The sequence below is a fragment of the Myodes glareolus genome, chromosome 22 (assembly GCF_982192425.1).
Source record: "Myodes glareolus chromosome 22, mMyoGla1.1, whole genome shotgun sequence".
NCBI classification, from domain to species: domain Eukaryota; kingdom Metazoa; phylum Chordata; class Mammalia; order Rodentia; family Cricetidae; genus Myodes; species Myodes glareolus.
In genome coordinates, this window is record NC_142047.1 from 53,522,790 (window position 1) to 53,549,394 (window position 26,605).

Consider the following 26,605-nt stretch of genomic DNA (forward strand, 5'->3'; position numbering starts at 1 on the left):
CATATGTAACAGCAAGGAAGAGCAAAAGGTGTGGAGGTTTCCCAAGATCAAATTCTTGGTGTAGGAGCATATGCTGATCCACAGGTCCAAGCTCTTTATGACAAAGAAGTGCTGTCCTTATGTCACAAAGCAGCCTTGAATGCTTTGAATAGAATACAAGATCCAGCAAAAAGGGTCGAATCATATACCAGGGTTAGACAGGGACAGAGAGAACCCTTCACTGACTTTGTGCAAAGATTAATTAAGGCTCGGGACATAGGGGTAACAGACCCAGAAGCTAGACGAATACTTCTTGAATCTCTAACTTTTGAAAATGCAAATACTGAATGTAAAAAAATAATTGGGCCTTTATGCAAGGAATACAGGAGCCAATAAATCCTAAACCTTATATCAACAAACAGGGCCTGGGTTTTTCCTAGGTGCCACTGGGGCAGCACGGCCCATACCGTAAAAAACAGAGACCCCCATATGGGTTCCCCAATGGCCACGTCATCTTAGGACTCCAGGCTGAAAACAGGAAAACGGTTTTCTCATATTTTTGAAACAATAATCTCATCTGTGCCAGATTTAAAATGGTTTAATTCTAAGGCCTGCTGTAATGGCACAGACAAACAAGATTGCTCTTTAAAACAGAGACCTATAGGTCTCTAAGTTCAAGACCAGCCTACTTCCAGTACTGACTGTGCTAAATTTTTACACTGAGTTTTTTAATACTCTTAAATGTTATTTTGGGAGAAGAGTTTGTTTATGTTTTTTTTTCTAGAAATGCTACTATTCATGCTATGGATTCATCTGTCCAGAGGCCTGAGGACAAAGCCTCTGCTATGGAGCTGTCTGACCTGATTGCTACGGAGCTGGCAGGTTCCTGAGGGATGGTCCAGCTCCTGCCCTTGGTCTGTCAGTTATTGCTGTGCTGTTGTTGCTGTACATTGCTGTGCTGCTGGATTTTCCCCTTGATATTCAAATTAAGAATTGGATACTACAGACTTCTTGATGCAACTGCAGAGTTGTGCCCCTGCGATCCCAGATTATTAAGCAATTGTCTAGTTATCTTCTAGGTAATTGGACTGGAGGACTTACCAGTTCTTGTTAAAATTGAAAAAAGGGGGAATAATAAAGGAACTGCCCCCGATGCTCTGTTCATTATACATTTTTTAAATGGCAGCACGGCCTATATCATGAAAAACAAAGACCCTCAATCAGTTATCTACCACAGTGACTACAGCCCTGGATCAGCAGGCTACCATAGATACATCTATTAGAGGTAAAATAATGATTCTTAATTAAAGAATTGACCTAATACAAGAACAGGTGGATATCTTATGGCAGCTTGCCCAATTGGGCTATGAATGGAAAACTCCAGCCTTATGTGTGACCAGTGTACCATATGAGAACTTTATAAAAGTGGCTAACTTGTCCCGAGAATTGTCTTTGTATCTTGCAGGAGAATTTTGATGATTTGCTGTCCTCCTTGAGATGGTCCATCGTGACAATCAACTCCACACGAGTGGACATAAGCTTGGCCGAAGAATTCCAGTCCTGGATTGTGTCCTTCATCTCCTTCTTCAAAGAACGGGTGGGGGTTGGAATGTTTGGAACGGTCCTACGCTATGGAATAGTGTTTCTCCTCTGGATGGTCTGCTGACTCAAATCCCAAAGCCTTAGGGACAAAGTGGTTTTTGCACAGCGCTGGCTGCCCTGGAACAGGAGCCTCTGCTTATGTGTGGTTATCTATGTTAAAGTAGTAAGGTTTAAGCCAACCAGCTCCTGCACCCCTAGGACTGTGGTCCATGGCACAGGGTGGAGTGCTTGGCTTAGCTAGCCCTGAAGGTTGTCGAGCTAAAGAGCATCGCACAGAGAATGGCCCTCTCTGAGAGATAAGTCGCTCTGCAAAAGGGTTTCCTGCCGTATAGTTCCCTTTCCCAGAAAAATGGCAGAGGGCAAGCCGGATAGGTTCCAGGTGTCATGAGCCTAGGGGCAGATTCCGTGTAAGCCCATTTTAATGTTTCTATTTTGGGAAGTGCGACCTCTATCATTACCTTCCTAGGGAGTTGCCTTTCTACAAAGAAGTAAAATTAGGGGGAGATGTAGAAGGCCGCAACCACACTCTCCACCATAGATGGCGCTGCACTGCCAGGTGAGCTAGAAAGCTCACACGTGTTGGTATTTTTCCACTACTGTCCCCGCCTACTCCCGAGGCATTCACCTGGGATTATGGACAATTGACCAATCCAAGAGTGACACGTCCAAAGCAGGGTCTGTTTCCTATATAAGGGATGGGTTCCATCTTATTGGGGTCTCCGCCATGTGGCTTATGCTCTCCCCCAAGAGACAAGAGACATAAAGCTTTTCTGCAGAAGGATCCTGTGTCCCGCATGGTTCTTGCAGGCGAGACGGTAGCGCGGGGCACCTTTAAGATCTAGATCAGCACCAATGGAAGAATGGATACAGCATACAATGAATGTTGAGACATTTAGCTATAATGACGAATCCTGGGTAGGAGAAGTGATTTCCAAAGCTATGAGGAGACATCAAACTACCAGGTGTTTTAATTGTGGCAAATTAGGACATCTGAATAGGGAATGCAGACAAAGAAATTCTAGGAATAATATCTCCTCTGGGAATGACAAAAGTAGGAGACCGCAGCCTTCAGGTATATGGAGGAGATGCGTTAAAGGCCAACATTGGTCCAACGAATGCAGGTCAACAACAGACAGACAAGGCAACCCGACACCATCGGGAAATTCCTTGAGGGGCCTCTCGCAGGACCCCAAGCCAAAAGTGGCCCAGTCATTCCCTGTTACAGTGGAAAATGTGTCTCACCAAGAAAACTGAAAACTCCAATGTCTGCCGTAAAAAGTAATACTGGTCTAAATGATGAATTACATGTGGAGAATGAGTCAAAAAATTCAGGAGGACAGAGTAAACGTATAATTTGGCAAACTTCTATTAACGATCAAAGACCAAAACTAAGAGTGTGTACAAATGGCATTTTTATTGAAGGCACATGTGGATAGGGTCAACCCAAATCTTAGTTCCATCTTAGTCATACTGCCTTCCAGAATTTTTCCTACAGGGATTTTAATGCAGAGGGAAGATATTGTTTTAGAGTGGATATTTATACCTCATAAACCAAGTAAATTAAAAGCTTATGTAGAAAAGGTCTCTGAATTAATTATAAAAGGTAAACTGAGACTTTGTCAACTAGCAGGTATAGACCCAGCAGAAATTATAGTGCCTTTTACTACTGAGGAAATAAGAAAGTTATGGGAAGATAAAGCAAAGAGCTTTACTAATTTTTTGGGAGAAATTAACAGCAACTATCCCAAAAGTAATAGACTTAACCTCATAAAGAGAACTTCTTGGATTCTTCCTAGAATTGTACGTGATGCTCCAATAACTGGAGCCTGGACATTTTATACCGATGCAAATAAATCAGTGAAAGCAGGTTATACCGATGCAAATAAATCAGTGAAAGCAGGTTATACATCGGAAGAATTGAGTAAGGTGGAACAAAGCCCTTATAATTCTGTCCAGAAGGCAGAATTATATGCCATTCTTATGGTGTTAAGGGATTTTAAAGAACCTCTTAATATAGTTACAGATTCACAATATGCAGAAAGAGGTATCTCACATATTGAAACCGCTGAATTCATATCAGATGACAGAGATGACTTCGTTGTTTATCAAGGTACAGGACATAATAAGGAATAGACTTTGTCCAATGTACATAACACACATCCGGTCCCATACCGGTCTGCCTGGCCCTCTAGCACAAGGTAACACTGAAATTGACCAATTATTGATTGGAAGTGTTCTGAAGGCCTCAGAATTTCATAAAAAACATCATGTCAATAGTAAAGGCTTAAAGAAAGAGTTTTCCATTACATGACAACAAGCTAAGGACATTATAAAGAGAAATGCTACTATTCATGCTATGGATTCATCTGTCCAGAGGCCTGAGGACAAAGCCTCTGCTATGGAGCTGTCTGACCTGATTGCTACGGAGCTGTAAGATGTCTTACTTGTTCTTTCTAACACTGTTGCCTGCAGGGAGTAACCCAAAGGAATGAAATCTGGCAGACGGATGTGTTCCATTTTATGGAATTTGGTAAATTAAAATATGTACACCACACCATAGACACGAATTCAGGTTTTCAATGGGCAACTGCCCTGAGCTCAGAAAAGGCTGATTCGGTAATCACACATTTATTGGAAGTTATGGCCATCATGGGTATACCTGCACAAATAAAGACAGACAATGGTCCAGCATATGTATCTAAGAAAATGAAATGCTTCTTTGCTTATTATAATATAAAACACATTACAGGTATACCAAATAATCCCACAGGTCAGGCAGTTATAGAAACATCAAATCATACTATAAAGAATATGCTAAACAAACAGAAAGGGACGAAAGATACCCCGAGAAATAGATTGCATAATGCTTTATTAACCTTCAATTTTCTTAATGCTAATGAGAAAGGAACAACAGCAGCAGAGAGGCATTGGATAATGGAAAAAACTTCTGAACTAAACCAACCTGTTTATTTCAAAGACGTGCTGACCTCTCAATGGAAGCCAGGAGATGTGCTATGTTGGGGAAGGGGTTTTGCTCTTATTTCCACAGGAGAAGAAAAATTGTGGATACCATCAAAATTAATAAAGGTTCGATTTGAAGAGGAGAAACCTCTTGGAAAGGAGAAATGACAGCTCATCTACAATGATGATATTCATACAGTTGGTAAGAAGAATATATAGAATGGGAGCAGGGATCTGTTCTTATCTCCACAGGAAAACACTGATCTTTGAAAAGTGCAAGGGACCCTGGATATTTGAATACTGACAGATGGAAAATAATGGCCCAGTAGGGACTATCAAGAAAACTGAATACGTTCTGTAAGTAAAATATACTAAATCATATTTCTAAATTTATAGAGCTGGTTTTAGAGTTGGACTCTGGCTCAGTCCCTCTCTAATTCCAAGCCTGTCGTTAAAAGAAAAACCCAGAGTTTCTGTCTCATGTCAAGAGCCATGATATGGGACAGAAAGAAATATGAGTTTAGAAAACATCTTTACTTTTCTTCATATCTATCATACCTTTCATTAAATATATCTATCATGTCTTTCACTGAATATATGTATGTCTGTATATGTCTATATGATTAATGTTTAAGTTTTCCACAATGAACAATGAGTTTTTCCTGCAGTGACATTTGACGTTTCCAGGTATTTGATGGGGCTCCATAACAACAACTCCACCTGGTTGATATGACATCATGATACTGATAGCGCTACAACAAGACCTGTTTTGGGTATCAGCTGCACAAGATGGTTCCAACGTGGTTAGCTGAAATGGTGCACATCTTGTACAACATTCTGGCCAGACCTCCACAAAATACTCAGAGACTGTTTGAAATTTTAAAAGACATTGATCTTGAAATTTAACCATCATTTTACTTTCACAGGATCCCCCAGAAAGAACGTCGCCCCCATGACAGCTGGAAGTAATTCTAGAGAACAACGTCCCCTCTCCCAGTAAAGTTTGTCCTTGGGTTTAGGGACATCATATAGGGGTTGGTTATAATTAGTATACGGTGGAGGGTTGGGGGAGGAATTTTATAAGCACAGGAATCTTTAAAAAAAAAAAAGAGGGATAATTGGATTATGGGATAATAGATTTGTACTTGTGAGTTATTGTTTTTAGACAAATATATTGGTATTGATTCTTATATATTGATACAAAGTTAAATTATGTTGACTATTGTATGCATGCATGCTTCTACCTCTATTTAAAACATTTTTATGTATTAATATATGTATATTTACCATATTGCATTGTACACTTCTACCTCTGATTAAGATACTTATGTTTTGTTTATGTATTGATATATATATTTACCATATTGCAATGTATACTTGCACATTGGTTATATTTGAAGGTCGCATTGTCCTCATTTATTGCACAGTTGTTTATTATCTCAGTCTTTAAGTTAGATAGATATTGAGAATTATATAGATCAACAGTCATCTAAGTTTGTCATTTATAATTAGACTAATCAGGTTCTTTAAATACATAGAGATTATATTCAGTATAGATAGATAATCTTCAACCTCTTCAAAGAGCTGTAGAAAATGGCCTTTAATCTAATTCAGAGCTCTGTGGTAGGGAGACACAATTGCTCCTGGCAACACCGATCTATTCCTGAGAGAATGTTGAGCACCGAAGACACTCCACCTGGAGCCTTTCTTCTTGGCAGAACTGGCCTTTGGGTAAAGAAATGCCCATACCTCAACTACTGACAGAGTTACAGAGTATCCATAAATGGATAAAACAGGACTGTCATATCCTGCCAAGACAGGGTAAGATAGTTTTGAAAAGTTCCTTGCCTTTGAAAATGGTATGTCAGTTACGTTAGGCCTTAGCCAAAGTTGGTTGCTTCAACGCCGCAAACGTGACTTTGGGTGTTTGCCCAGGTAGCCAGTTGTCTCTGTGATTTGTTACATGTTCTGGAAGTTGTTTGATTGCATTTCCCAATTACTCAGGTAACATTATTTCCCTTCTCAGATCTTTGTTGGGATTGAAGATTATATAAATGTAGTTACTTTCCTTTCATGAGTTGGCCAAGTTATTTGTTATACAAGACTTAAGCTAGTTAGAATAGGATATTTGTATTTATTGTATATAATTTCGTAGATTTGTACTTATTGTATTTAATTTAGTAATAGGCTTAGAACTATCTTACTTAAACAAAAGGGAGAGATGCTGCGGGAGCTCTTTCCGCTCCTTCAGCCAATCGCTGCTGAGTTACCAGCCCATTGGGGCGTGGTCTCTCTCTCTTTAAAAAAGCAGCAGCTGTCCTCCACTTGATCTTTGGCTTCGGGCTCTGCTTCTGGCTCCTAGAATCCTTTCCTGTTCACGCAGAGGGGCTGTTGTCTGGGACGGTAATCTGTAAGTTTTTTCCCCTTTGAATAAATAACCATTCCATTAATCATAATTCCAAACTGGTGTGGTCTGTGACTTACGCCTTCACTCTGCAAAAATCATGGCCTGAACATGCTCTTCTTGCCCCCTCTTCACCCCAACCTTACAGTATCCACATGATGAAGCTTGTCTTCTCCCAGGCCTGGCCAACTTATGGTTCTAAGAAAGGGAAACTAGGAGCAGCCAGCAATATGATTTGTGTAAGGAAAGAGAAAAGCAAGGAGAGCAGGTAGCACATAGGCTCCTGCAGTCAAGCCCAGAATTATACAGCAAACTATCCACTGGCCTTGCCAAAAATGGGTTAAATTCTCCCTGACCTTGCCAAAAAGGAAAATTTGTTCATGCTATTTCCAAGCCTTGTCCCACAAAGAAGTCACATGGCTCCCAGCACAGGGGTTTCAGGACAATATCTCTTAGTCATTTCAGGTGTCAGTCGCTGCTCCCTATCATGCCATTATCAGAAATGAATATAGACAAGCATGATATGAGAGCCTGACAGATCTTTTTAAATTTGAGCCTGTTTGGTCTACAAAGTGAGTACGATAGTAAGAAATGTCTTAGTAGCACACACACATACACACACACACAAACACAGGCACATAAATATAGCTGAATGTAATTTTGCATTGTTTGAGACAAGATCTCATTAGAAAGCTCCAGTTGGCCTAGAACTCACAATGGATAATTATATACTGAATATTTTAAAACAAATTCCAGTAAACATTTCATTCTATGCCATTGGCTCATTATTCAAAGACTGGCAGTTTTCTACACAAGAGGGAGCTTATAACAACTTTCTTTATATTCACTTATATTTCAATAGAACTGGAAGTGGGAGAATTTCATAATCTTTATGTTCTTAGGTTGTTTTTCTCCATCCAATCATTCTATGAAATCAATATCATTTTTTTTTGAACTTTTTCTAATTTAGAAACATTTTAACTAGCGAATTGTAAATGGAGGTGTTTGGAAGTTTTGCTTGAATGCTAAGACTCCAACTATAGAAGCTGAAACAATGCTTACCAAAGTAAATATTCCACCTGCCAGCAAATCAAGGAGTTTTGAAGAGTACTTTTTCTAAAATAGGTAGAAATTTTCCAATTACTGTATTGGAATTGTTGGGAAACTACTCTCTTTTAAATTTTCCTGGGGTGAAAAATAAAAGGAGGATGTTGGTTCACAGGTATAGTACTATGTGCTGTACTATCAACACACTGAGTTAATAGTTGTTATTGTTGTTTAACATGAACTAAAGGATGACTATATGTGACCACTAGATTTTCTACTAATAACACATGAGGGGCAACTATGCAAGCCTATGAGCAATATGATTGTATCAGAGGTTTATTAGCAGTGATTCTCATATTATTTTCTCTCTAATGAATAATAAAACATGTACAGCCTTTGTTAGAGTTTCTATTGCTGTGAAGAGATACCATGACCATGGCAACTCTTATAAAGGGAAAACGATTCATTTGGGCAGCATACGTTCTCAGAGATTTAGTCCATTATCATCATGGTGCCACATGGTAGCATGCAGGAAGTCACGATGCTGGGGACATTGTACATCTTGACCCACAGGCAACATGAAGAGAGATGAGACTGGGTGTGGCTGAGCATATATGAGACCTCAAAATCATCACAACAACAGAAACCCTAACTAAGACACCATGTCTGGTTGGTATCTATGAGAGACCTCGTCTTTTCTAAAGGAAAATGGAAGACAGGGAGGTTTGGGGAAAAGGTGGAAGACTGAGAGGAAATGATGCGGTTGGGATGAGAGAAGAATAAATAAAACATAAATGAAAGAGCAGAATATGAACAAGCAAAGGAAGATAGAATCCAAGAAAGACAAAAACTCAACAGGGCAAATCCTGTGCCTCTGTCTCAGCCAATGGGGCTTCATTTTCAAAGGGCATAGATAGCTCTATTTCTGCAACGTCTCACAAATCTGTCTTTTGCTACTTCCAATCCCCATACACATTGAGAAATGACAGATGCCTCATAGCTTGGGATCCCCACATCCTGTGGTCTCAAATTCAACCTGCCTTCATCTTCACCACTGCATACATTGAACCCTAACACTCTCCTCACTGAGGGTCCAACTCTGTCGAACACAGATGGGTACAATAATGATGAACTGACCACAGAAGAAGAATCCATCGATAACTTTTAAACTTTGCATCTTTCTTGTTTTCAGAACATAGGAGACCCTGCCAAGTTTGGATGGACCCTACCAAACATGCACAACTGTTGTTGCAGGTTCTGTATGAAGTTCCTTCCTGGGACTAGAAACCACTTTCCTTACTCCTTCCATGAATTAAAGGCTCAGCTGGATATCCCACAAATGACCTCTAGCGACATTTCTCATGGAGTATGATAAGCACTTGTGCTAAGTTACCAGGCCAAGGTCACCTAATAGGGCCACAAAGAATGAAGCCAATCCTTGGATAGCGGAACCACAGCAAGTCAAGGCTATGACTGATTTATTAACAGCAACCAGACTTTTATGCCTTATCAGAAACAAAAGATAATGGCAATTTCCAGGATCAATACAATTATACTTGCCATGGTATAAGGAAGTTCGAAACTGTACAGGGTACACAAGATTAATCTCTAAAACCAATTGTCCTGTGAAGCTTCCATGCTTCCATGACTACTAAGGGATAATACAGAAAAACACAAAGCAGTCTGAATGTTTCATTGGCTGGGGGGTTGGGGTGCATCAGGAACTGGAAGGTACATTGTGCCTCAGGAACCATGGACTTTAACCTGAAAATCCTATGAGGCATGTCTCTCAAGGCAGATAGGCCAGGCCATGTCCACAGTTCCCTGCAGAGCCTTACCCACTAAAATCCTATACCCTTGAGCTCTACTGTTGGCAATTACTCTCAACACTACAATTTTCCAGGTCCTTCTAGAACAGCTGATGAAGCTCTGTGAACAGCTTTCTATGGTTTTACCATCTAGAGTCCTAATACCTTCAACATTCCCCCAGATCTCAACATTCACGACAGGTCCTTTGCAACAACAAAATCACCTTTGAAGCACCATTTTTTTTTTGTTCCAAGTTTCTTCTCCGTGGCCGTCATTAAAGTCTCTAAGCAAAAGCTACTCAGATAATGAACCAGGTTTATGTGGTTGATACCCCTAGTTCACAATCCCGCCTGGTGGGAGATTAGGATAAAAACTCAAGCTATTAATTGAAGGCAGCACATGGGAAACATGGTTTCCTGACTTTCTCTCTTGCTTAGTCACTGTCTCAGACTCAGCTTTCCCTCTAATCCAGCCCACACCCACTAGCTGAGAGATATTGACAACTCAGTGGAAGAGCCAATTACTAAAGCATCAAAAACCAAAGATAGCAACAAATGGAGAACACAGAAATGCCAGGAAATGAGATGAGACAAGGCAAGCCTCTAAGATCAAGTAGAGAAAACTAAAACTGTCTCTCCACAGAAAGTTCCCAAGCTAATAAAAACTCACGGAACTCATGACAAGACATTTTATGAATACAAATTTGGTGAAGGTCCATTATTTTCCAGAATATGAACATAATGAGACTACAATTAATAAAATCAGCAGCACAGATGATACCACTGGCAAAACAAGAAACAAACACAGACCTACAAATATATATGGTGGTCCCTTAAACAAGAACGACAAGATCCTAATCAAAATCAAACTCCAAGTAATCATAGCCACCACTCATCCTATGCACTCATTTCTCTCCTTTGCCACTCACATAGAAAAATTTTGGGGGTTGGCGGCTGGAGAGATGGCTCAGTGGTTAAGAGCACTGACTGCTCTTCCAGAGGTCCTGAGTTCAATTCCCAGCAACCCATGGTGGCTCACAACCATCTGTAATGTGATCTGATGCACTCTTCTGGCCTGCAGGCATACAGACAGAATATTGTATACATAATAAATATTTTAAAAAATTGTTGGAAGGCCTGGCGTGGTGGCACACACCTTTAATCCCAGCACTTGGGAGGCAAAGGCAGGCGAATTGAGTTGAAGGCCAGCTTGGTCTACGGAGTGAGTTCCAGAACAGGCTTCAAAGCTACAGAAAAACCCTGCCTCAAAAAATAAAAAATAAATAAACAAATGAAAGGAAAAAAAAAGAAAGAAAATTAGTTGGGCAAGGATGTTGTTCTACCCAAATTGGAGATTTGCTTGAAGCCTTCTGATGTTTTAACTTTGTAGAAAATAGTTTCAGCTACTGATAGAATCTCATTCTCTTCTGATAAAGGAAAGGATGTCATCTGCTAGGATCACTTAGACACTATTTTGTGTTCTATGCTAGATGACTTCCTGAAGCCAATAAAAAATTTTCCAAATAAAACACATGATAACAGATTTTGAAAGAATCAGTACGCACCCAAATCAACTGGTTTTGCTCTAAATGCTTTATAAGACAAAGCACTTTTGAAACAAGTTTGTTACTGTTTTTTGTGTATGTTTGTGCATGAAGAGAATACTTTCTACATGCATACAGGTGACGCACAAATAGAGAGGGTGTCAGATTAACTGGAGCCTCCCAACTTGAGTGTTGGTATCTAAATTAGGGTCATCCCAAAGAAGAGTATGTGCTGAGACACCGCCAAGACACATAATATATTTTATTCAATAAACCAAAAGTCTTTCATAGATTAACAACAACAAGACCAAGAAAGAGACTATGGAGATGATGTAGTTTTTATCTCAAATAATTATTTTGAAAAGTTGAAGCAGGTTTTAGGGCCATAAACTCCAGAGTCCAGGGATCTGTGTGAGAGTGCACCAAGGATTGCTCACACCGTTCTCTAAACCTGTGGATCTAAACCTGGAAAATAACAGTCCTGTAAACAGGGTAAGAACTCTTTACAAAGATCCTCTATTTTGGTTAAACTAGTGTAACTGCAGTAATTTGGTTACGCAGATTCTTGATTGCCTTGGACTGTGGACCTCCAGAAATGGCCACACAAAATATTTATGAAGCATCTAAAATTGGTAACCTGACCACATTGCTAATATTAACTACTGCCAAAGCAGGAAAGTTGTTCTTTCCTTCCTGCCATTCCCTTTCTGTGCTGTGCCTGCATCAGCTTCAGAGTTGATCAGTGAACTCAGTTCCTGCACATGTCCTTCTTCATCTGCAACTCCCCAGGAAAAGTCAGAGAGGTTGGAGGACACCATTCCCTGGTCTCCTACCCTACTCACTGATCAGCCAAGGCCCAGCCTGGAAGGAGTTGCAGGACTGTCTTCCCACCACTGGGCAGCAGAGGCAGGATTAGGTGTTCAAAGCAATTCTCAACTTCATAGTTCCAGGCAATCCTGGGCTGTAGGAAATACTGCTATCAAGAGAAAGAAATCAATCAATAGCACTTGAGAGAAAAGGAATAAAATTCTTAATAATCACAAAACATTGGAGAACAGAGACAAATAGAGAGAAGACACTAATGTACATAAAGAAAAGGTTAAAAACGGTACCAAGTTAAGTGACATTTTAAAATGATAAAAATAATGCATTTTTAAGATTAAAAACTTAGTTTTACTGACTTTGAAAAAGAGTAGTCCCTTCCCTAATAGACGGAAGGCCATTACTTCATGGCTATATGTACATGTTGGCTGCTGCAATCTGTAACCTGACACACGAGTTCCAGTCAATCATCTGTTTCTCAATCTCTTAGCTGACTTAACTGTGTGAATCAAACTAAACAGATCTGTGCAGGAGAGTTTCCTAATTGCAAATTCAATACTCATTGCCTCAAGGTAACTTTTCCAAATTGTACACCCACCAATCTGGTCTGTCTTCATTCACATGACATGAATTAATACATGCTGTGAAATTACAGATTAACTCCCCCTGCCAGAGTCAGATCCTTTTTCATTATAGTGACTCCAGCAGCTGACAGCCTACCATTACCCCCTTCACTGTACACAATAAACTATTCTCCTATTCTGGCCCGAAGGCTCCACAGGCAAACCATTTTCCTGTAACAGCAAAGGCAAGTCGACTCCATGACTCAAAAGGATAATTTTAAAACTCTGAGGTAGCACAGTGATTTAAACTAAGATGTTTGGAGATGTAATATGGAGGACAACAGAGTCATTGCCCTGGGCTGCAGCAGTCTGAAATCAGGGCACCTGAGTCAGTGGAAGAGCGCTCGTCTCAGAAACAGTTTTCTAATGAAGAGTCCAGGAATAAGAAAATAAAAATGTAGATTCCAAAAATAAGAATGTAGAAATAAAGAAATATAAAGTTCTAAGTCTAGGAGAATGAGAACAGACTGTCAGCAGCTTTCTCAGCAGATCAAGGATCATTCATTCACAATGAGATATTTTCTCAGATGCTTGGGAAGTTTAGGTCATTTTAAAACTGGCTGTTTTATTTACAAGGCCAGAGTGTCTCTCTCTCTACACATTGGGGGTAGTGTCCTGGCCATCCCTGATAAACGACAGATATGAACTGAGTTAACCTTTAGGAGACAGAGATCTGTGACCTCTGGGTTAGACACTGTCTCCGTTATGGGAAACTGGCGCCACCAGAGGAGACGCATAAGACTCCAGTTTCCACCTGGAGGTACCAGGAGACAGTGGACAAATACAATGATTTAATTAATGAGTTCTGATAATGGAGGTTATAAAATATGGCAGTCAGTATCTGAGTTTTACCTTGAGATAATGTGAAAAGCTTTCTGCTATCTCCTAAGTTCTCAGCCTAAGAACCAGTTAACCCTAATTTATTAAACTTCTAGTATTACTAGCAGTCCCTTTCTGACTAATTGCTAAAGATATCTGTTTTCTCACAATTAGTGACCTTTGTTGTAATCTCCCCTGAAATATATTTCATGATGGCTGCCTAATTACCTATTGACATTAGCACTCACTCCCCTCTTTAGGGTCTCCCCTGACCAACCCAGGGGTCAGGGCAACGTTGTAAGAATTCTTTTGTTCAGAGATAATGCCTGGTGTCCCTTCTATAAAAAGTCGGTTCGAAAACCGGTCTGGGGCCACAGCCTAACAAACACCATCTCTGGCTGTGGTCTCAGCTAGCTGATAAGCTTCTGTGCCCCGAGGTGTTTTATTTTTAGTTTTTTTATTTTTTTTTATTTTTTTTTTAAAGAAATTTATGACTTATTTATCTTTATTTTATGTGCATAGGTGTGAAGGTGTCAGATGCCCTGGAACTGGATTTTCAGACAGTTGTGAGCAGCCATGTGGGTGCTGGGAATGGAACCTGGGTCCTCTGGAAGAGCAGTCAATGCTCTTAACCGCTGAGACATTTCTCCAGCCCTAGTTTTTTTATTTTTAAGTTTGCTTCTGGTTTTCCTAGGATCTGGTTTCTGAAATAAAGTTTGCCTCTGGTTTATTAGACTTGGTGGTGCTCTCATCTTTGCGTGAACCCCCTGGAACCAACTCTAAAAGGCTGGAAATGCAGCTGCACTAGAATTACTCTGTCTTCCCAGGGAGAAATCACTCCACACAATTAGGAGATTAATAGAGAAAAATCTCTGTAATGAGCCTGCACCTATCTCTGTCTAAAGCTCAAAAAGGAGCAGCACAGACAGATTCTGCATTCCACATTTGCTGTCATCCGTAATTTCTCTAAGGGTCATGCACCAGGCTACACTCTGAACAATTTTAGACAGGGACAGGAGACTGCAGGTCCAGTCACCTAGGCAGATGGGAGATTTACACAGCAAAGTCATTATCAGGAATATTTCTGAAGGACACCAGTGACCTGATGCAGAAGTGACAGAGTCCTGAGGGGAAAGTGCCAGGGAAGGAGGACGAGGGAAAAAGGAGAAGGTGGAAAAGGTAAAAGCTGGGGTGGGGAGGCCTTGCACAAGCTGTGTCTCCTGCCAAGCAGGCTTCTTAAGAAGAACAGGATCTTGTCTACTACTTTCGGGGGGAAGGGGGGATGGAAGGAAATGGGGAGCTTCTATGAAGTCAGCAGAAACTACTGAAGGACCCCAACTCATTTTAGCCACAGTTATGTCATTTTGCAAAGAAGCTCAGTTCAGAGAAGGGGCCCAGAATGCTGAGCAAAGCAGGATACCTGAGGTCAGAATGAGGACAGCCTTATCAGGCTGCAGGACAGGGGATTTATGGTCAGACATCTGGTGAGATACCCAGGAAAGCCTTATCAGGCTGCGGGACAGGGGATTTATGGTCAAGACATCTGGCCTAGGTGGAAACAAAGACTTCAAAAGACTGACCATATATGCTTGGGATAGGGACAGGTCAGTTATCTGGTTTCTTTGGCCCAGGCCAAGGACCACAAGGCCTGCCCTCAAATTCACCCCTCGCCTCATTCAAACTGACCAATGGGACTCCTGTAACCGCGCTTTTGCTTCTGTAACATTGCTTCTGCCTATATAAAGATACCCCAAGACGTAGCTCGGGGTGCTCAGTTCTCCATGTGACTGCAGCACCCACAGGCCTGTGAACATTAAAGTTTGCCTCTTGTTCTTGCATCCAGTGGCTCTCGGACCTGGTTCTTAGGCACGGGTCTCCACGCATGTGAGACACCCTCTGGGTGCTCTTTCACTACCCTACAATGGGACAAATTCAGGAGGAGGCTGATTCAGCAGTGTTCCACAAGAAGAAAACAAAGTATGTCAAGAATGCTACTGATGAAGCCGAACTGGCCTTGGGACTGAAAACCACAGCTCCCGGTGGTGAGAAGAGTGGGGTTCTCAGGATCTGAAGGAACCCTCCACAAAGGCCCAGGTCCCAAACCATTACTAGCTATACATTTTGGGTTTTAGAAGTCTTCTGAGTTCTGTTTTTTATCTCAATACATCAAAGCCTTAGGTAAAGTAAAGCTCCCAAAACCTAGGCACCAGGCAGTCAGTCCCTCATTCAAGAATGTTCCTTCTACTGGCTGGAGAGGTGGCTCAGTGGTCCTGAGTTCAGTTCCCAGCACTCACATGGTGGCTCACAACTATCTGTAATGAGATCTGATGCCCTCTTATGGCATGCAGAAATACATGCAGGCAGAACATTGTACATGTAATAAATAAATCTTAAAGAAAAAAAGAAAAGAATGTTCCTTTTCCCTTCCTGAGGGCTAAAGGAAAGCCTTGCTTGACCAGGCCAGTCCTTAACACAACCCTGTCTTACTTTTCAAATTCTCCTCCCCTGCTGTCAGGTCTCACCCCTGTCTGAACTGTGCTTTTCTCAAGGACAAAACTGGAACTTCAAGGCACACCAGGCCACAGGTCAGCTGTGACCCTGTGGTGCTGCCTTAAGCAGCTTGTTAGAATCCTCTTTGAGATGGAAATGGGCCTAGAGGCTGGTTATCAGTCAGGGGTGTCTCCTTTGTAATGGTTTAGAGCCAAATTTCTGGATCATGCTGTTAAAACAGTAAGCTCATTTCTCCCAGGCCTGGTTAGCATATACTTATGTTTGGGGTGTATTAGAAGCAGCCCTCCCACAGCTAAATTCTACTTTTTGTGACTTACTACCTAGCCAGGATTTTTAAGTCCTTAATGTCATCAAATCCTACTCGTAGGACATCACAACAAAGTAGTGGAATGCTACCCGAAAAACGAGATGCCTTTTACAACCTCCACAAAATTGCCTGTAAATGAACCTTACATGTAAAGATTAAATGCAAAGTGCTGAACGTCTAGAACATACTAGAGAAACCAGGCCTCTCCGAGTTAGGCAACCCGCCTTCCATGGCTGCATCAAAAGCACAGTGTTGTTGACTCCAAACACGGTCCCACACACAGCTCCCTGCTCCCATCGCTCTGCATAGGTGCAGCCCACAGAGCACAGTTATTCACAGGACTGTGCCTGGGTCCAGGGAGCAGCAGGGACCGCATGGGAGCTCACAGGACGTGGAATGTGACTGGAGATTCCCACCCGGCCCTGAGGACACGCCGCGAGGGATCCTGCATCTCTGCATCTGATCTTCCCGAACTGGGGACAGCAGCCCCTCGCTCACCATGTCGTGGCTTCCCGGCTAGCGTATGCTCCTCTCCCAGCTCTCTTCAGCAGCACTGGCAGCACAACACGAGAAATCTCTGGCCCCAGGTCCTCCTGCAACCCTCCTCGAGCACAGCCGCTCCGGAAAGGCTCCACACGTCTTCTGAGTTCGGCCTGGGCGCTCTGATTGGTTGGTGAGGCTTGAGTGACAAGAGTCCCTCCCTTCAGGTCCTTAAAAGCTTAGCTCCATGGATTCCTCAGGCTACCTTCCACCCCTGACTCTGACCTCAGACCTTGCCGAACCGGCAGAGATTTGCATTTCAATAACTATAGCCCTTGGCTCCATAGCAGACTCTGCAAACTCCCTGCACTCCACAGGCACGCCCCCTTCTACCTCCCGCATGCAGTGGGAACAGCTTTCACAGCCCATTCCTCAAGGTGGAGTGGAGGGATTCCCTGTCCCTTAGGTGGAAGGGTGCCAGTATATTAGCAATTCTAAAGAGAAATTTAAGGACACAAAAGATCTTTGTTCTGTGGCTTTACTAAGAGGTCAGGTGAACTGAAGGTACTTTTTATGTGAAACACAGAGATCCAGAAGAGACGAACAAGAATCCGACAAAAAAAAAAAAATAAAAAGATCTGTCTCCCACCACAGGGCTGAATGATGGCTTCATTGTTTTCAAAGTTTTCTTCCGGAATTCAGGGCAAACTCTTGATAAATGAATAATAATAAAAAGTGTAGTCTTGCGGTAAATTGAATATTTAGAAAATAATGAAGTTAGGAATATTGCCTTTAGGAGTACTAGCCAGCACTTTGGGTGTTAGGCAGCTCATCTTCATCAATGGGCAGGTGAAAGAGAAACACATGCCTATAGGTTGTTTTCCTTCATCCAATCATTCTATGAAATTGAAGGACCCCAATTCGCTTTAACCACAGTCATACCGTTCTTGCAAAGGATGAGCAAATAACAAACTTAGCTCAGGACCTCCTGGAATGCTGAACAAATAACAAGCTCCATAAAAGGCCTCCGCTGAGCAAAGATACCTACCTGAGGTTAGAGCAAGGACAGCCTTATCTGGCTGCAAAACAGGGAATTTATGAACTGGCCATAGAAACAAAGAAAGAGAAGATTGCGAGGCCTGAGTCACGTAGAAAGCGGGGCTCATCACGGATCAGGGGCTATGCTATCAGACATCTAGTCGCCAGCCAGAAAAGGGGAAGGCAGGATGAGAGGAACAATAAACCGCCAAGCAGTCCCCTCAATGTTATCTAGGTTAACAATTTACCACCCTGCATCTCGCTTCTGTAAACCTTGCTTTTTGCTCCCCTATAAAAACCCCTCACCCCCAACCTGCGGGGCGCAAAGTTCTCCGAGAGACCTTGTCGCCCACAGGTGCCTGTGTACCCCAAATAAACCTCTTGCATTTTGCATCCGGCTGCGTGCTTTCGACTGGTCTTTGGACATGGGGGTCTCTCCCGAGGGAAGACGCCCAGCGGGGAGTCTTTCATTTGGTGCATGGGCCGGGAAGTTGAGGCCCCTATCCCAGAGACCGCCGAATCACTGCTGGGAGGTGAGGTGAGCTGGCCAGCATTCTATGTTCTATGTTTTATGTTCTATGTTGTATGTCCTGCGTCGTTTGCGTCTGATTGTTGCGCTGCGAATTTGAATTTGTACGATTCAGCTGGGTCGATTTGTATTTGGCGGGCCTTGGAGAGGAGCTGACGAGCTCAGACTTTCCCCCCCGCACCCCGGGAGACGTCCCGCGGGAATTTGGGAGCTCGAATTTTCGGGCTCATTTGTCTGAACCCACGACCAGAGTCGGACTTTTGTCCGAGGTACGAGGTTCATTTGTCTGAACCCACGGCCAGAGTCGGACTTTTGTCCGAGGTACGAGGTTCGTTTGGGGGGCCGAGGTGTCCGGAGCCTCTTTGTAATAGCCCCGTTTGAGCAGCGTGTTTGATTGTCAGTCTGTTCTATTGTGCAGCTTATGGTTTGTCTGTTTGTTTAAAGAATCAAAGTTAAGGTATCTGGAAGAAGGTACAAAAAGCAACGGGGAAGAAAAATCCCTTAAGTTCAGCGCAGGAGGAATTTGGAAAAACAGCAGAAAAAAAATGAGGTAACTGAAGGCGGGACTATGAGGACAATGGGGTACGGGAAACCACGGCTTCCGTCCCCTCTCCATCCACCTGCGTACCGGCTGATAAAGACTTGGGGCAGGAGTCTCGTAGGGAGGCGGGGTTTGATCGTGTCTGACAACTGTCTTCCCTGTTCTTAAAGAGCCACAGAGTTTTTGAGGTGATTCTCGCCTAATTTTGATGGGAGAGCTCTATGCCTGGCTCTCATATGTATGTTTGAAATACTGGGCAACCGTTGCAGTGGCTAACTGACACGGAGTTGGGCCAGGCGCGGTGGCGCACGCCTATGGTCCCGGCTGCTCGGGAGGGAGGTGCAGAACAGCACCGGAGAGTGCTGGCTCGTCCGGGAGGCGTGGCCATGCTAACCAGATGCTGGCGGGAATTTGCTGGAGTCCGCAGAGGCGTCTAGGAAAAGCCAGGTCACTGCTGCGGCTTGGGCGGGCTAAAGTGACTGACATCAGAGGCTATGTGTCCCGGCCTTCTGGCAGGGTTGCGGTTTTCGGAGGACCTTTTCTGCACCTGAGCACGGGCTGTGCGGAAAGTTGCGTTTCCATAGCAACATGGGCGGGCTCATTCAGGGTGTACAGATCGCCGGCGGAAACGCGCAAGGCCCGGGCAGGGCCATGCCTTTGTTTGAGCGCGCCACAGTGGGCCGTGCCTCAGGGGCGGAGCTGTCGAAGCCGCCGCCTTCTGCTGCTGGTTACCCGTATCCTAGGTAACAGAGGCGGACTTATCCTCAGGCAACGGATAAGATAAGATAAACAATGCTAGACTTAGAGGCTTTTTTTCATCTGAATAGCAGAGCTGAAGAGATGGCTCAGAGGTTAAGAGCACTGCCTTCCCTTCCAGAGGTTGTAAGTTCGATTCCCAGTGACTGTGTTATCTTAGGACTCCAGGCTGGGAACAGGAAAGCGGTTTTCTCATATTTTTAGAGCAATAATCTCATCTGTGCCAGATTTAAAACGGTTTAATTCTAAGGCCTGCTTTTATAGCACGGGCAAACAAGATTTGCTCTTTGAAACAGAGACTTATAGGTCTCTAAGTTCAAAACCAGCCTACTTCCAGTACTGATTGTGCTGAATTTTTACACTGAGATTTTTAATACTCTTAAATATTAATTTGGGAGGAGAGTTTTGTTTATGTTTTTCTAGGAATGCTGACATACATTTGGGTGCCAGCAAGACTGACAAGAGAAATAAAGAAAAAAAAGATGACCCAGTAGATGCTGAATGTCCTGCTGTGGAAGATTCATATGAAGGCAGCAGAGATGACCTTCAACCTCTTATCTCTTACTCTATTTTGCCTTTTCCTTCCTTAGGAATGGATGGGAACAGAGATATTCTTGGCATGCTGTGTCTAGGTGGAAGTGCTATATGTCTTTGATTGGTGTGCTACATGCCAGCTCAAATGAGGAGGGACAAGGTCTTTATGGCACAGGCCTTGACAGCCTTGAAATGTGTATCCTCACCCCAAGTTTGGCTCTCAGCCTTAAAGAGCTCTTTCAGATCCTATGGGTTATAACTATTATAAATATCTGTCATCATTTATAGGGGCTGGTTACAAATTATTGTCGGTTAATGTTAAAAAAATTGCTGGTCTCAAATGTTTCGTACTGGTATGTGCTGTTCTTGTTTAAAAATTATCATTGGTTAATGTTTTATTTTTTTTAAAAAAAGAGCCTATCGCTGATCTCAAATGTTTCACACTGGTATAGGATTTTATATGCTGTTCTTGTATGCTGTTCTAGTTTAAAACATAGCCATATATCCCCACTGAGAAAAACCACAAGAAAGACTTTGGTAAGAGTTTTTATGTTGTCTAAAAGCAAGAGAAATTTTTGCTATGTTGTCTAAAGCAAGGAAAAATTTTGGTTAAAAAAATATGTAAACAGATGGGCCTTATCTAGGTCCCCATGTATGTTTTTAAGGTCAAACTTAAAGCAGGTAGGGAGCAGCTGACAGTCCATCACCGCAGGGCTCTGCCATCTATGTTTCTTGAGCATTTAAAGGAGGCAGAGAAAATGTTTCATAAATAAGAGACGGAGAAAGAGAAGCATGAGAGAGAAAAAAATGGAGGCAGAAGAAAGAGGACTGGAGGGATCACAGACAAAAGAGAAATTTGATAGAATTTTGGCCGCAATGGTAGGAGAGAAAGAAAAGATAGAACATAGACAGATAGGGAACCTGGGCAACAGAAGACCAAAGATGAACATGGACAGGCACCCCTTGAACAAAGGACGATGTGCTTATTGCAAAGAAAAAGAACATTGGGCAAGAAATTGCCCAAAGAAGAAAGGAAGGGACTCTAAGGTACTGACCCTAGCAAAAAATGATTAGAGGGGAGAGAATAAAAGACTTTAATAATTGGAGCAACTGGATAGAAACAGTATCTGTGGACCACCTCACGAACTGTAGATTTGGGGAGAGAACAAATGACTCATTCCTTCCTGGCTATCCCCGAGCGTCCTATCTTTATTAGAAGGAGACTTGCTAATGAAGCTGAAGGCCCAGATCGGGTTTACTCAAACCAGGCTGGAGATGATTAAAGCCTTTTGTTGACTGAACCAGTGACCTTCGCTCCCCCTGCTGTCCTCCATCCCGCTACCCTACTGCCTGAGACTGATGACATCTCGTCTACTCATCAATGCGCTGAGAAGCTGGCACCAGAAATGATCTGAAGGATCAGCCGTGGCCTGAAAGTCCGAGCTGGTGTACAGATGGCAGCTGTTTCGTGATTGAAGGTAAGCGGAAGGCGGGGACAGCAATGGTGGATGGGAAGCAAATGGCCTGGGCATAGCCTCCCTGAAGGACGTTGGCACAAAAAGCCGGACTTGCTGCTTGGATACGAATGACAGAGGGAGAAGTCTCAGCATCTACACTGGCAGCAGGTATGCTTTTGCCACTGCTCATATTCATGGAGCAATATACAGAACATCTGCAGGAAAAGACATATACTTGGCCAAGACACCAAAAAGCTTGAGATGCTGTGGCTGAAAGAAAATCAGACGACAGACTCTCTGTCTTGGCAGAAGAAGTAGTCAAAAACTGCAAGGACTGTGCTATGATTAATGCAGGACACTCCATATATGCTCCTGGGAAGAGGCTCAGGGGCGATTGGCCTGGAGCCTATTGGAAAGTATATTTTGCAGAAATTAAGCCAGCCAGATATGGCAACAAGTACTTATTAGTTTTTATAGATACCTTTTCAGGCTGGGTAGAAGCTTTTCCTACCAGGACTGAGACAGCCAATGCGGTGGCTAAGAAGATCAAAGAAGAAATCTTCCCAAGGTTTGGGATACCCAAGGTAATTGGATCTGATAATGGACCTGCATTTGTTGCCCAGGTAAGTCAGGGACTGACCGCCCAATTGGGGATCTATTGGAAATTACATTGTGCTTACCGACCCCAGAGTCAGGACAGATAGAAAGGATAAATAGAATTCTAAAAGAGACCTGCGGAAATGACTGGACAGCCCTCCTTCCCTTTTGCCCTGTTCCAGGTTTGGAATACCCCAGGGGCGATTTAAACTCATCCCCTATGAGATCCTATGTGGAGAACTACCACTGCTCACTGAGTTGGATAAAATGTGTAATCCTGATGTTACTCTTTCTAGACCTTTATTTTCCCTGTCTAAAGGTCCTTGAAATGGAGAGACATCAGATCTGAAAACAACTGAAAGAAGTATGCATCTCTGCCTGGATCCACGCCCCCCACATGAAGCGAGCTCCTGAACTACCCAAACTACAGTATCCGAGGCTTTTGACAAAGCTACCAGTCAAAAGGCTTGGGTTTAGAGGACTAATCATAGACAGACTTTTACTGAGGTTATGTAATGAGACTCTAAAGGGCCCTAAGACTCCTGACACTTGGTACTTGGTTCCTGGTTTAGATAGATGATGGGTTTGTAGTACAGGTTTGATGCCTTGCATGTCAATGTTAATTTTTGACGTTACCAAAGATTACTATGTGCTTGCACAACTGGTATGAGTTTGACAGGCACCCATCTCGCTTTCGACGAGAACCTATTTCTCTGACACTAGCAGTAATCCTGGGCCTTAGAGAAGCTGCCGATGTTGGGACAGGTACCGCTGCCCTAATGCAGGCCCCTCAGTACTTCAATGTATTAAGATTTGAGGGCTTTAGAACAATCTGTTTCCAAACTCGAAGAGTCATTGACTTCCCTCTCAGAAATGGTCTTACAGGATAGAAGGAAATTAGATTTGTTATTCTTAAAGGATGGAGGATTATGCGAATAGATCTCCCTGGATGACTACTTTGATATCCTCCCTTATGGGACCACTCCTAACTTTGCTTCTGCTACTAATATTGCCTTTATTAGAAAAAGAACAGGTGCTGTTCAGGTTTTGATGTTGCACCTCCAACACAATGTTTTTTTAGGGTCAAGAGGATACTGAAATCTAGTTCTATGGTTAGAACTAGGCACTAAAAAAAAAAAAAATTGGGGAATGAAGGACCCCAATTCGCTTTAACCACAGTCATACCGTTCTTGCAAAGGATGAGCAAATAACAAACTTAGCTCAGGACCTCCTGGAATGCTGAACAAATAACAAGCTCCATAAAAGGCCTCCGCTGAGCAAAGATACCTACCTGAGGTTAGAGCAAGGACAGCCTTATCTGGCTGCAAAACAGGGAATTTATGAACTGGCCATAGAAACAAAGAAAGAGAAGATTGCGAGGCCTGAGTCACGTAGAAAGCGGGGCTCATCACGGATCAGGGGCTATGCTATCAGACATCTAGTCGCCAGCCAGAAAAGGGGAAGGCAGGATGAGAGGAACAATAAACCGCCAAGCAGTCCCCTCAATGTTATCTAGGTTAACAATTTACCACCCTGCATCTCGCTTCTGTAAACCTTGCTTTTTGCTCCCCTATAAAAACCCCTCACCCCCAACCTGCGGGGCGCAAAGTTCTCCGAGAGACCTTGTCGCCCACAGGTGCCTGTGTACCCCAAATAAACCTCTTGCATTTTGCATCCGGCTGCGTGCTTTCGACTGGTCTTTGGACATGGGGGTCTCTCCCGAGGGAAGACGCCCAGCGGGGAGTCTTTCAAAATCAATAATCATTTTCTTGAACTCTTTCAATTTTAGAAACATTTAACTAGTTGGTTTGTAAATTGTGCTGTCTGCCCATTTTGTGTTAATGCTAAGACTCCAACTATGGAAGACTATTGAAGTAAATATTCCAGCTACAAGTAAACCAATGACTTTTTAAGAATGTTTTTCTGTTAAAGCAGACAGAGATCCATAGACAAGTACTAGCCAGAGCTTCCAGGAGTCCCACTGAGGAGAGTAAGGAGGGCTGTACAGGCTAGGGAAGTCAAGGTCATGACAGAGGATCACACAGAGACAGCTGACCTGGGCTCTTAGGAACTCATGGACTCTGGACCACCCATTAGGGAGCATGTGCTTGGCAGTTGTACAGCTAGTATGTTTGTGCAGATTCTAGCAGTGGGATCAAGACCTGTCCCTGGTCCCTGGCATTGAGCTGGATTTTGGGAAAGTGTTCCTCAAATTGGCTTGCCTCTCACACCCTTAATACAGGGGAAGAATCTTGGTAGTACCTCAACTGGATGTGCCATTCTTTGCTGACACCCATAGGAGAACTGACCCTTTCTGAATGGAGAGGAAGGAGTGGATTGGGGTAGAGTCGAGGTGGGTGGAGAGAACAGGAGGAGGGGAGTGAGGGGAAACAGCAGACGGGATGTAAAATAAATAAAAAATTTAAATAAAAAATAAATATTTAAGTAATAAAGGAAAACCAAAAATAATCATGTTTTTTTTTAAATTGTTAGAAATTTTCTGAGCATTGCATTCAAGATTTTGGAAGATCACTCTTTTTCTTTTATTACTACTATCCAAATGAGAAAAGGAAGTCATTGAAACACAACTATTGTGTTATTTCTTGTACTAACAACAATTTGAGTTCAATAGTAGTAATTATGGTTACATGATGTACAGAATGAATATACTGGATTTCTGGCTTTCTATGAACCACACATGAGTACAAACTACATAAGCTTGTGCATAGTAGGATTCTTTGTTCGTTGTGTCCAAAGTAAAATTAGAATTGTTTCTCATAAGATTTCCTTTCTGAAGGGTAATGAATCAGGTACTAAGTATTACTGTTCACAAGGTGTGGAGGCCCGAAAATGAGTCCATTTCCTTGCTGACCAAAGGTCAGAGAATTGGAAATTGCCTCTACTCCTTCAAGGTTATTGTGATTCTACCCCAAAGAAAGCTCCCACCTAGATTTAAAACAGAGAGTTCTGCTCACTCTGGGTTATTGTCAACAGGTGTGACTTATAGCCAGCCTTTGTACTTCTGGAATAGAGAAGTAGGTGTGTTCCTACCTCAAACAAAAGTCTAAGCATCCAGCTAAGCTCCAGTTCCTTTAAGGAGCTAACTTTGGATTCCACCCAGGGAGAGGTTTGTGTAAGGAATGGTTTGGTCTAGGGAGTGAGCATGACTTGTTTTGTTCTAGAACAGAAGGCTTAACTATGGGTGTAGCCCATGACCTTCAATTGGTGTCTGTGAAAGACCTGGATAAATCCAGGTCTCCCTAACTGGAAAATAGAGCCAAAAATCTAGCAGGAAGAGAAGAATCAGAAATCTAGGATTAGCCAGTTCCAGGGTTCCAGGAACTAGCTGAAGATAAAGGTAGATTGTAATCTTGAGAGTAATCTTGAGAGACAGAGAGATTCCCGCTAGTAATTATCACCCCCTAGTAATTATCACTGGAATAGGAATTAGCTGATTAATGATCTTGAAAGGCAGGGAGTTGCCCCTTTGTAATCATCACTGGCATTTTCGGAATTTACTGTGACTTCCTCCCTGCCCCCCTTTCGGATTACTGGGCTGCGTGGTTTCTTCCTATAAAAACTACTTCTCCCAGTCACTCGGGGTCAAACTCTTCCCCTGCGTGGGTTTTGAGTCTGATATTTAATAAAGAGGCCAACCACACATCTTGTTGTAAAGGCAGCATCTTCAACCAATATTTCTGGTTAAACAGGGAAGATACATGTAGAAGAATGAAACTTGGTTCTAATTATTTCAGCTTGAATAAAACTCAAACCCATACAAATCAAGGACCTTATTATAAGATGTGGTTTCCTAGATTTGGTAGAGAAAGGATTAGGGAATGCACTTGAATTTAGATGCACTAGAAAGGATTTTCTGAATAGGGCCCTGCTAGTACAAACATAAAGACCAAGAATTCAGACACAGGAACAAATGAAACTGAGTAGTTTCTGTACAGCAGAGGACACAATAATGGAAGTAAAGGGACAGCCTGCACAATTTGAAAAATCTTTACCGGCTACCTCTCTGACAGAAAGCTGCTATCTAGAATATAAAAAGAACTAAATAACTAATAAATACATAAATACATCAATAAAAAGCAAGGATAAAAGCAACCCAACTAAAAAAATGAGGCATGGGACTAAACAAATAGTTCCCAAAAGATGAAGACCAAATGGCCGATAAAGTTCTTCAAAGCTCAATATTCATAACCATCAGAAAGAGAGAGAGAGAGAGAGAGAGAGAGAG

The 26,605-nt window shown here is 42.6% G+C and overlaps 1 long non-coding RNA gene across 3 annotated transcripts; it reads left to right on the forward strand.

Annotated features, from left to right (window-relative positions):
* Positions 1-17,811: 17,811 nt before the first annotated feature.
* Positions 17,812-24,033, forward strand: LOC148118610 (uncharacterized). Of its 3 annotated transcripts, XR_015736029.1 has the most exons (3): positions 17,812-18,483; positions 20,758-22,385; positions 22,656-24,033. It is a non-coding gene; the product is annotated as an uncharacterized LOC148118610 (long non-coding RNA). The 3 variants fall into 3 exon arrangements; XR_015736027.1 differs by lacking the exon at positions 17,812-18,483 and having other exon boundaries at positions 19,031-22,385; XR_015736028.1 differs by lacking the exon at positions 17,812-18,483 and having other exon boundaries at positions 19,031-22,385; positions 22,679-24,033.
* Positions 24,034-26,605: the final 2,572 nt, after the last annotated feature.